Below are 11,903 nucleotides of genomic sequence, written 5' to 3'. Positions count from 1 at the left end.
TGCCTCAACTTGTCTCTGCTACGCCAAGGCCAAGCACGCTCATTACGGAGCCCTAACGAAGAGGCCCCACTCCCCACTCTTCTGTTCTGCTATGTTGAAAGTTGAGAGCATTTTTGCACCCTGTTTCTTAAGTTATGCAAGCGAGAAATTTTATAAAAGGCGAATGAACAAAAAACTGAAAATCATCCATAATCTTGGATTAGCCACACCACCTTTTCAGTCTCTCTGAAAAAGCTGCTTTTTGTCAAATCAACAGATGTCAAGAGACATTCCTTGAGAATCTGTAATGTTTCTGGTATGGGGCTAGATGACATAAAGGCACAGAAAAGGAACAGAAACCTCAGTCTGGACCCTCAGAAGGGTTCATTCTCTTGGTAGGAAACATAATAAAAACACATACACCCAGGGCTGAGACACGGTGGTCAGCCACCTTCGGTGGGGGGAGGGGAGGACATGTGTGATTTGTTGAATAACCAGGCATTGAGTACCTGCTGTGTGTTCTCGCTGGGAACATGGATGGAGGTCTTCAAGAAAGAGCAGGAACCGGTAAGGAACAAAGACCCATGAGATTCAACAAAATGTTACCTAGACGGTTACACGGACAAGATGATGCGATGGAACACTTAAGCCTCTCTGGGGAGCCGGGAGGAGAGGACGCGGGCATCTCATCCCCGGGCGAGGGGTGGGGCTTACCGAGCCCGCCACGTGCCTGGCGCTCAGCGCTTGTCTTGCGGGCTGAGCTTACTTCTCACCATAGGGCTAGAAAATAAGTCATTTTAAAAAATTTTAAAAAAGAAAAGTTATTTACTTTTTTCTCCATTTTGCAGCCGGAAAGACTGAAACTGAGCCGGATTGTAGACTTAGAGATGGCCAACGGGTGGAGTCGGAGCTGCAGCTCCCGCACTGGCCTCCAGGGGGCCGGGCCCCGGGCTACCCCTCACCCCCTCTGCTCCCCTTACCCCCTACCCCTACCACTCCCACCACTCCCCACCCCTGCCCTGCAGGTACACAGCCAAAGCAGGGGTAACTTGGTTGCCTTCTCCTCTCTCCTGCTGGGATGCATTTCGTCTGCATCGGGGCAGTCAGAAGACTCTCGGCGTTGGTGTCCCTTCGGCCTGTTTTCACAGCGTGAGAGTTTAAGGCTCTGAGCCACGCACTGCTGGAATGAGCCAGGGCTCAGATCCCGCGGCCGGGCTGGCTGGCGGGAACAGGCCGTCCAACGCCCACCATGCATGCAGCTGAGAACCCAGATTTAAAAGAAATAAAACTGGGGCCCCTGGGTGGCTCAGTCAGTTAAGCGACTGCCTTTGGCCCAGATCATGATCCTGGACCCCCCTGGGGCTCCCTGCTCGGAGGGGGGTCTGCTTTTCCTCTCCCTCTGCTGCTCCCCCTGCTTGTTCTCTCTCTCTCAAATGAATGCATACAATCTTTGAACAAAAGGAATAAAGTTACATTCAAGCTGTCTTGAAGTTTTTCTCTGTACCCGAGATCAAAGCTTCTCTCCCGAGGATTCCGGGCTATTCCCTGCCAAATCAATTGTCAGGCTGCCCTTCTGCTTCCCACCCTGACCCTCCCCACGGCAGGAGGGAGGATTTGATTGCGCTGCTCCCGCCTGCCTGGTCCCTTCTTTCTGTTGCTTTTGCCCTCTTCTCTCATTCTGTGAGCCCAGACCCCCTCCACCATCCTCGAGGGTGACCAGCGCCTGCCCTTCCAGCTGTTCAAGGTCACATGCCCTCTCCCAGCCCCCACTACTACTCAATAATACTAGCATTTTTCTGGCCAGAATATAGAAACTCAGAGGTATCTCTTCCTGAAGTCAAAGCCACTGTTTGGAGCAGGGGGCACGTTGCCATAAGGAAATGAGCTCACGTTCAAAACAGAAAGTGAAAGCTGGACTGGAGTCACACCCCCCATGCCCCCACTCCCCCTCACCCCCCATCCCCCCCACCCCACCCCCCACCTCCACCCCCACCCACCCACCCTCCCCCGTGAGTGGCCAATAGTGTGCTCTCTGGGAGGTGGGAATGAGAGAGATCCAGATCTGCTTCCACTGTGGGAAAGGTCTCATACCGAAGCAAAACTTGAGAGACAGTTTGAAAGATGGCGTGAGTTTGAAAAGACGCTAGAGGAACAAGATGTACAATAAACAAACATCCGATTACATTTTTTTCTGAATAATTGACCAGTTTGACCTAAGAAAATGCTTAAAAGCATTTCCATGTTTCCAAGCATTTCCAAGTTTCCATGCTGCTGTATACCTACCTGTATTTCATTCCTGCCTGATCAATATAGCTTAACCTGCTCAACATATCAGGGCTTCATTCTGTAAAAAGCATAAAACCAATTTTTTCTATTAATTATCTTTTCTTTGCTAACTCTTTCCTTTTAAACCGAGTTAATCAAAACTGAACAAAATGCTCCAACACGAATCGCACTAACGCACTGTATAAAAGAATAACTCCTTTATTTTTATGGCTCATATTTCATTTTGATACATCTCAGAATTATGCTGGCTTTTCACAATGACACACCTATGTAGCTTTTTTTTTTTAAATTTGAATTCAACTTTGTCTCCTACCTGATAGAGTTACTGACAAGTTTAGTAGGATTATGCATGAAACACGCTCATCAGAATTCCCCCGCACATAGAGAGCACTCAAGCAATGCTAACTCTGGATATTCTGGATAAAGAGTCAATGAGTATGTAGAAAGAGGAGTTGCTCAAAATGCACCGCAGAATTTATTTCAGCAATGAGTAGTCAAATATTCATGCACTCTACTGTAAGACAACTCATATACGGAAATTGGAATTTATGGAAGTAATAAGTGACTTGGGTGTCTGTTATGAAGAAGACCATTGCCTTTGCTCAAATTGTCCTGCTTCATTTCCTGCACCCACACCTAAGCCTGCAAATAATACTCCACGATTTCAGTTAGATCAGTGAGCTACACTTACACAAGGTAATCCATTCTGACACCACATATTAAGGACTATCGTGTAGGAACCCTACGTTCCTGGAATCTGAGGCAAATGCAAACAGGGGTTGTATTTCTGACCAAGGCTCAACCTATAAATCTGAGATAGGACAACAAATACAACAGAAGACTAAACAGCTCTAAGCCACTATATAGTTAAAAGAGTAGACCCATAACCCAACTAATAAAATGAGTATTAATATATGTACATATTGATTACTCAGAAGGACACCAATGAATTATTAAATGCCCATCTAGTTTTATTGCATATAAAACAAGTATATCATCTTCACTCTTTTAATTATGCCCTAAAATGAATATTGTATCCAGGATAATTAGGGAATAAATAGTCATTGAGCAATGTGCTTGTGGCTCCCTTAGAAATTTGTCACATGAACCAGATGTCCCAGGTTTCTTTCCAAAACCTTTTCAAGGAAATGTGGAAAGATGCCTTTCCCTTCCCACACTGGATAAATGATCTGAAGCAAGAGTGGACTTTCAAAACCTGTTTGTTGCCCGTAGAGAACTGGGGCTGAACATTAACTGACAAATGTGCGACGTGATCACGTTTCTTCCATTGAAAGCATTTCTTTTCTAAAGTAAGGGCTGACTCTGTACCTTCAGCCCTCACCCTTCACCCCCTCCTCAGTCCCAAAGAGCTACCCCAGTGCAGGTGTCAGGGGCTCCCTAGGCGACAAATCATGTTCAGTCCTGCTCAGATGTCACTCTGGGAAGTAAGAGTGCTTGAAATCGATCAGAGCACTTCATGCATCAATGAAAAGCAATTAAAGTGATCAGATTACATCTTTAGACTTTACTTCTTAAGGTCAGATATATAAATATATATAGATATTATATAATTATTTTTAAAAACATACACACATAAAATATTTTAAGTGCTCTCTATCTTCTTTGTGTTCATCCTTTGCTCCCACAAGGCCAGCAAAACCCTTTCGGACCACTCGCCAGTGGGGGTCTGCCCAAATGGTTCCCCCTTTTACCTTCCCCCCTTTGGACTTCTGACCTGATATGTGTCTCTGGCCTCCCCCAATACCAAATGTCCACTAGCAAATACCTGATCTTATTGTCTGCCCTGCAAGGAAGCCAATACTCAGGCTGTCCGAAATGAACAACCCCTCTCATTTCAGTGTGCACATTGTGCGCCTTGCATTTAAACCTGCAGAGAGCGGGTTGCGCCCCAGTTTGGTCTTCCCCTCGTCCAAGAAATCTTCCTCTGAGGGTCCAGCCAAGACCTACTTCTCCATAATGCCTTTTCGGATTAACCAGGGAAGGCTTTTAGTTTCTTCCTATAGCTCCCCTCATTTTTATGCACACATCTTAACCAAACATCACAACAGCGCGTCAGGTGCAGTAACCTTTAAGAGGTAGCAGATGTTAGATGCCTGAGGTACATTAGGTTTAATCTTTGCAATCCTACAAGGACGATTATATGTAAAATAAGGATAATGATGCATACCTTATTAGGGAATTATGAAGATCTAATACTTTCTGGCACATAGTGGGAGGTCAATAAAGAATGCTCAATTAATGAATGAATTAATAACCTGAGAGCACACAGTACTTCAGCAACCCGAAGTACCCTTCCAAAACAATAGAGCTAGATGTGCAAGACCTACCCCTTAAATCCCAAGCGGGATTGTTTTCCACATGCGGCCCAGCAATGCACCACCACATACTCCTTTTCTAGTGGCCTAACAGGTCGAAATTTCCTCCCGCCTTAAGTCAAATCTACATCCTTGCAACTGCTCGCCCTGGGTCCCGGCTCAGCTCCCAGGATCCCACCCAAAACAGGAGGGTTTAGGATCAGCTAGGAGAGCTGATCTCACCCCCAACACGCACACACTCACTATGAAAGCCCAAACGCTCCGAAAAAGATGTATGTCGAGCACGTGTCGGAGTTTTATTTCAGACTTGCAGGCTAAAAGACAGGAAAAGGAAAAAGCTTGTTCACAGAAACAGACTAGGAAAGGGCTCTCTTAGAAATACAAAGGAACGTCTAGAATGAGGAGATCTTCAAACTTCAGCGGCTTCTGAATCTCACTCGCAGGGCTTGTTACAACACCTAACGCTGGAAACCAGTTTCTGAGACAGTAAACCAGAGGTGGGGCCCAGAAGAGGCTGCTGGTCCGGGGACCGCACTTGGAGAACCCCAATAATGTAGTTTAGGTGCAAGGCACTAATTTAACAGAGCTGTGAGGCCGCCGCGGCTTTACCCCTTTGGTAAGTGACCTTGATTATGGCCCCCGGGGCGGCCCAGCGGGCGCCTCTCTCTGAAAACGCGGAGCCGCCACGTTCCCTTAGGGGCCGCTCGATTCAACAGAGGGTCTTGCTTTTCAAGCCGGGCTGCTCCCGGGGGTGAAATTTGCGCTGAAATTGTGTTTCTCCCTCCGCGAGACACTAGGAGCGCTTCCTCACACCAGCCCCTGCGCGCATCACCCCGCCGTCGCCGCAGGCGCGCGGGGGGCCCAGAGCCGAGGGGCTCCGCCGGGAGCTGCGGGACCCCGCGCGGAGCGAGTCTCCCCGCCCCGCCCCCCGGCTCCGCAACGCGCATGCGCAGCAGCGCCTCCGACGCCCGCCAGGACGGCGCCCCGGAAGTGGGAGTGCGGGGCGGCCGCTGTCCCGGGGGCGCCGAGAGTGGCCGCTTCCAGTCCTCGCTCGCCTCTCCGTCACGTCCTTGGTTTCAAGTGAGCCCTGCGACCGGAGATGAGGGACTCCCTCGAACTAAAAAGGAGAGCTGCCGAAACCCGGGATCGAACCAGGGACCTTTAGATCTTCAGTCTAACGCTCTCCCAACTGAGCTATTTCGGCGCCTTTTCGACTGTCTTTAGACTAGACTATTACTGAACCACGCGCGTCCGCCCCTTCCGTCTCTCCGCGGCCGCCGCTCGGAGCGCTCCTTCCTGGTCCTGTGGAACGGTCACCTCAGAGCTCCGCCTTGCTCTTCACCAGCCGCGATTAGACGCGACCGACGCGTTCCTTAACTTTCTTCAACGTCATCCGAGTGTCTGACTTAATTACCAACAGGGATCCCGGGCGCGCCCGGGCGCCCGCTGCCGGGCTCCTCTGCGCCCCCGCGGGCGGGCGAGTCTCCCCAGGCTCCTGCCCGCTGTCCTCCCGCGGCGTGGTGCCCCGGGCCGGTCCTCTGCCCCCGGGGGGCAGGTCCTTTCCGCCGACCCGCGCCGGGCTGTGGGCGTGCACCTGTGCCATCACCGACACGAAGGAGCGCGCAAGGGCATGGAGGCAGGACCGTCGCCGCCCCGGGATGCTGGGTCCTCGGGATGGCCCTTGAAGCTGCAACCACTTTCCACGCAGTCGGCCGGGCACTCCGCGGGCGCCCCGTGTGGTGCTGGGCGCGCTCCTTAGGGACGATTCCCCAGCGCCAGAGCTGCTTCCTACACGGGTAGACGAGATGTGTCCGAAGCATCCGCTACGTGCCCGGCACAGACGTTCTGCAAAGCCCAAACATCCTATTGTTTTATAGGTTTTTTTTTTTTTCCTCTCTCTCTCTCTAATTAATTTGTGATTTCTCTAAAAGCCGCAGCGATTACCGTAACGCCCTTTTAGTCCGCCCCATAGAGCTTCGCGTTTAAGTGGAACCTTCGCAGGCAATTTGGAGAGATGCATGCATGAGCGCCTTCGAATGTGAAAGATTGAATATTGGAAGCGTTTGCAATCGCTAAGGTGTAGAATCGCTTTCTGAGTTCCTTTTTTGTGTCAAATCCAGATAAGAGCTTAAGATTGGAAAGAAGCTAAGGAGGGGAAGGAGACCCCCCCCCCAAAAAAAAAAACAGAACTTGAGGACGACATTGATCTGTGAAGGCTTTGTGGGGATTAATGTGGAAGAAGGGGCAGTTTGGAGCAGCAGATTCTACGGAAAGAGACAAGAAGAGAGGACTTGAGCGTCATAAAGGCAGCTACCTTTCACGTTGTCCTCAAAACTTCCCCATCTGGGGAAGTGGCTGGTAACTTTTGATGGGATTTGAGGTGGGAGTCTGGGAGGAGAAAAGGCCCGGCATCTGAGGGGAGATGGAGGAAGAAGGATAGGACAGAGAAAAGAAGGAAGAGCACCACCAATCAACGTTACATGTTCACAACCTGATGTGGTCAGGTCCTTTGGCAAATTACAAGATCAGAGCAACTACATTGCAGGAGTGATCATTCCTTGAGTAAAGGTGGATTTCACGATGTAGGTTTTATGATGTATGTCACGATGAATGGGGCGGCCATGTAGCTCTGTGTGCCCAGGACACTCTCAGAACCCTGTCCCAGAAATACCTCCTCCACTCCTACAAGTCTCCTGTGACCGGAGAAATGAACAATGGCATCATCCAGTTTATAAGCAGCGAAAAGACCCCACAGCTTGACGCTGTGTTAGGAACTCTACCAGTTTCACGATTCGTGAAAAGATTTTTAACATCAGCTCCGTATTTGTTGTTGCTCTTTTACAAAGGAGATTGAAGGTTTCCAGGTTTTAGGGTCATTGTTCCCTATGGTGATAACTGGCCACCTGGGCGACCCTGCTCGAACTACTGAGTAGGTCATAGTTTTGGCAATAGATTGGTCTACGCTGTTTTCAGTGATGTCATCACTCTGCAAAGCTAGCTTTTTAGCAGTTCTGATAAAAAGTAATTGCTCACAGGGGCACCTGGGTGGTTCAGTGGGTTAAGTCTCTGCCTTTGGCTCAGGTCATGATCTCAGGGTCCTGGGATCGAGCCCCACATTGGGCTCTCTGCTCAGCAGGGAGCCTGCTTCCTCCTCTCTCTCTGCCTGCCTCTCTACCTACTTGTGATCTCTATGTGTCAAATAAATAAATAAAATCTTAAAAAAAAAAAAAGGTAATTGCTCACGAAAATAAATGTGTACTAGGAAATAGACATGGTGATTTCCCATCTGCTTCAAGGCATGAGAAATTGTGCACTACTGATTGTTGTTTCAAACACACCATTGTTAAGTAATGATGGTTATTTAAGGATGAAATAAAAATATAACTTTCTTTCAATTTATGTATAGAATTCTGCCAAACAATTACAAAGCTTTTGGTCATAAATATTTAATAAGTTATTTGGGCCTGAATATTTAATAAAAGGAACTGTTCAGGATTTCTTTTGGTCTGGGAGCATCGGAAAAAATTACGGAGACTCTAAGAGTATCATGAAAGCTTGAAGACCTCTTGCGTAGTGCCTTAATGTTGATAGCAGAAATGAAATTATTACTGAATTTGGGAGAAAACGTGACTTTGTTCAGTAAGATTGCAGAGGCAAGAAGAACCATCAGAAATCCCACAGAGACCAAGTGCCAAGGGCTAAAGAAAAGTGAAAATCTGTGCACATACATCACAATAAGGGACAGATGATAAAGACATTGGCACTCAAATGAAGATAAAACGTTGAAGACACCATGTTGAAAAGAAGTTTTGCGTAGGCTGCAGTCCTATCTTCCAAATTAGCCCTAGGATTTTGGCAGTCCAATCTAATTACCTATGATAACTATGAAAACTAATTACAACAACTAACTGGAAGACCTAAGAATAATACAACTAAAGAAAATATGTTGTATATAGTTATAGTACCTAATAAGTTTTTGAGCTGCTGTCAATTGATAATTTGTCCTTAGTTGTGCGCACGCACACACACACACAGAGCACTTACTTTAAGTTGCCTCTGATTTTATGTCTTTATTTTTTTAATTTAATTTTATTTTTTCAGTGTACAAAGATTCATTGTTTATGCACCACGCCCAGTGCTCCATACAATGCATGCCCTCTTAATACCCACCACCAGGCTCACCCATCCCCCTACCCCCTTGCCTCCAAAACCCTCAGTTTGTTTCTCTGAGTCCACAGTCTCTCAGGCTTTGTCTCCTCCTCCGCTTTCCCCCAACTTACTTTTCCTTTCCTTCTCCTAATGTCCTCTGTGTTATTCCTTATGCTCCACAAGTAAGTGAAACCATATAATAATTGACTTCCTCTGCTTGACTTATTTCACTCAACATAATCTCCTCTGTTGATACAAAAGTTGAGTATTCATCCTTTCTGATGGACTGAGATTTTAATCAACACTTCTCAAAAGCGTTAAAAAGCTGGGAATGTATCAAAAGGACGTAAGTGCTAGTTTGAAGGGGCTCCCGCTGACCATATTTGGGCTAATCAGAGCATCAAAATGAATAAGGAACTTAATAGATTATGTACACTTTGGATAAATAAAGATCCACGGGGACAATAATAGAGGGGCGAGGACTACAGGTTCTGGTTTACAGTGAATGACTTGCACGGACTGATAGATGTGGAGAAAGTGGTAGCAGTGGACATCTCCATGGTCCAAGCATCATTGTAAAGACCGGTTCAGCCAAGAATCGTCAATGGATGCTAAGTCTGGGGGGATGTCATATGATGAGCAGGACTGCACGGTGTCAAAATTATCTCTCCATAATAATTGCAAGGGGAAAAATAGAAACTATACATACCGTGGAGAAACTAGACAATGTCTTGATCTAGTCATCAAGATTAACATCACCCGTGAAGGACATTCAGATATCATGTGCCTCCTAATGTGATTCTCTGGAAAGGATACAACGTCACTTACATGGTGGTCCAGCCAAGAATGTACATCCTGACTTTAATCATGAGGCAATATTAAATAAATCCAAAGTAAAGGTCATTCTAGTAAATGACTGGCCTGCATTCTTCAAAACTCACACTCAGGAAAAGGAAGACAAGCCAAGGAACGGTTCCAGATGGAGAAGGGAGAAGGAGACATGACCACAGCGTGATAAAGGGCAGTATGTGATCCTAGACTGACTGCCATCTGGGAGGGGGAAAATGCTTTAAAGGATATTAATGGAAAAATTGGAGAAATTGGAACATGGGCTGTGGATTATATAGAAGTGTTATATCGATGTGAAATTTCCTCGAGTTGACAACTACGGTTAAGAAAATACCCATGGTTTTCAGGAACCATACTGAACAATTAAGGAATAAAGAGACATCATATCTGCAATCTCAAGTGGGCCCTCAAGTGGGCCCACAAAATCAAGTAATATGTGTACAAATACAGAGAGAATATAAAAAAGCATACAGAGAAAAATATTGAAAGTTGGTGAATCTAGGTAAAAGATACACGGGGCTTCTCTGCATCATTCTGTAACTGTTCTGAACGTTGGAAACTCAGAATTAAAAAAATAAAATAAAAATAAAAGTGTGGTACTTTTATGGAGCCAGACAACTTCAGTTAGAATCACAGATTAGAATACTAGAAATGGAAGAGAATTTTGGGTTGAGTCAGCCTGATCCACACATTTATCAGAACACTGAGGCCCAGAGGCATTATAAATAATGGTTACCTTAAGATACCTTAAGGTTACCTTTAGAGAGGGCTACTGCAAGAAAGTACCATCAGTGGGGTACAGGAAGTTACTCTCTAACAGTTTGGAGGCTGCAAAGTCCAAGATCAAGGTGTCAGCTGATTAGGGGCCTGGTGAGAGCTCTTTCTGGCTTGCAGAAGGCAACTTTCCCTCTCTGCATGCTCTCATGGCCTTTCTTTGCTGCCTGTGCAGAGAGAAACCTCTCTCTTCCCCTTCTTAGAAAGCTACCAATCCTATTGGACTAGGCCCCTACCCTATGAGTTCTTTTACGTTAATTACCTCCTAAAAGCTCTATTTCTTTTTTTGTTGTTGTTTTTAAACTGTTTTTTTTTTTTTTCCCCCTCACCATAGAAGATACCCTCCCCAGTGTCCATCACCAAGCCCTTTCTCTAAATACAGTCACAATGGGGAAAACGTATTCAACATATGCATTGGGACTGAAGAGACTCTATTCAGCCCAGACACAATTAATTAGGGGCAGCACTGACTGCTGACCTATAGAGCATAGTCTTCAGCTCACTCCAAATGCTTGTAATATTTTTTTTTTTTGAAGAAAGTTCCTATTTCAATTAAAGATTGTTATGAGACAGGGGTGTCTGGGTGGCTCAGTGGGTTAGGCCTCTGCCTTTGGCTCAGATCATGATCTCAGAGTCCTGGGATCGAGCCCCACATTGGGCTCCCTGCTCAGCAGGGAGCCTGTTTCATCCTCTCTCTCTCTCTGCCTACTTGTGATCTCTCTCTGTCAAATAAATAAAATCTTTAAAAAAATTGTTATGAGACAAACCATGGAAAGAGCTCAGAGGTCCATCGAGTGATGAACAGATATAAAGAAGATGTGATATGTATATATACATATCACATCTTCTTTATATATATATATAAAATATATATATATATATACATATACATATATTTATGTACACACACACACAGGAATATTATTCAGTCGTTAAAAATAAAATCTTGCCATTTTCAGCAACAATGTGGATGGAGCTAGAGGTTATTATGCTAAGTGAAATAAGGAAATCAGAGAAAGGCAATTATTATATTATCTCATATGTGCAATTTAAGAAACAAAATGGATGAACATAGGGGAACATAGGTGAGGTTAAAATAAAATAAGATGAAAATAATCAGAGGCAAATCATAAGAGATTCTTAATTACTGGAAACAAATGAGCATTGCTGGAGGGGATTGGGGAGAAATCGGGTAAGTGGGTGATAACTGGGTGTTATACAAGACTGATGATTCACTGAACTCTACTCTAATAATATACCATATGTTCATTAACAGAATTTAAATTTTAAATGCTTATTAAATTAAAAAAAATTTAAAGAAAAAAAATAAAATTTATGTTAAAAAAAAATGGCATGAGCGTCCACATCTGAAACAGGAATCTGGTGTTAGGGCTCAGCTTTTCCTGGTAGATGGTTTTTTATGGGCATGTCTCTGTATTTTGAAGTTCCCTGTGTGTAGAAAATAATACATTTGCTTGAGGGATATAAAGCAGTTTCTCCGAAGTTATATATTAAAGTGGTAACTTATGG

At 45.5% G+C, this 11,903-nt stretch overlaps 1 non-coding gene across 1 annotated transcript; it reads right to left on the bottom strand.

Moving 5' to 3' along the window:
• Window positions 1-5,732: 5,732 nt before the first annotated feature.
• TRNAF-GAA lies at window positions 5,733-5,805 on the bottom strand. Its single transcript has one exon. It is a non-coding gene; the product is annotated as a tRNA-Phe (tRNA).
• Window positions 5,806-11,903: the final 6,098 nt, after the last annotated feature.

Source organism: Mustela erminea, chromosome 15, assembly GCF_009829155.1.
Source record: "Mustela erminea isolate mMusErm1 chromosome 15, mMusErm1.Pri, whole genome shotgun sequence".
In the NCBI taxonomy this organism is placed as follows: domain Eukaryota; kingdom Metazoa; phylum Chordata; class Mammalia; order Carnivora; family Mustelidae; genus Mustela; species Mustela erminea.
Note: the sequence above shows the minus strand (reverse complement) of the source record. Positions and strands in the feature narration are given on the sequence as shown.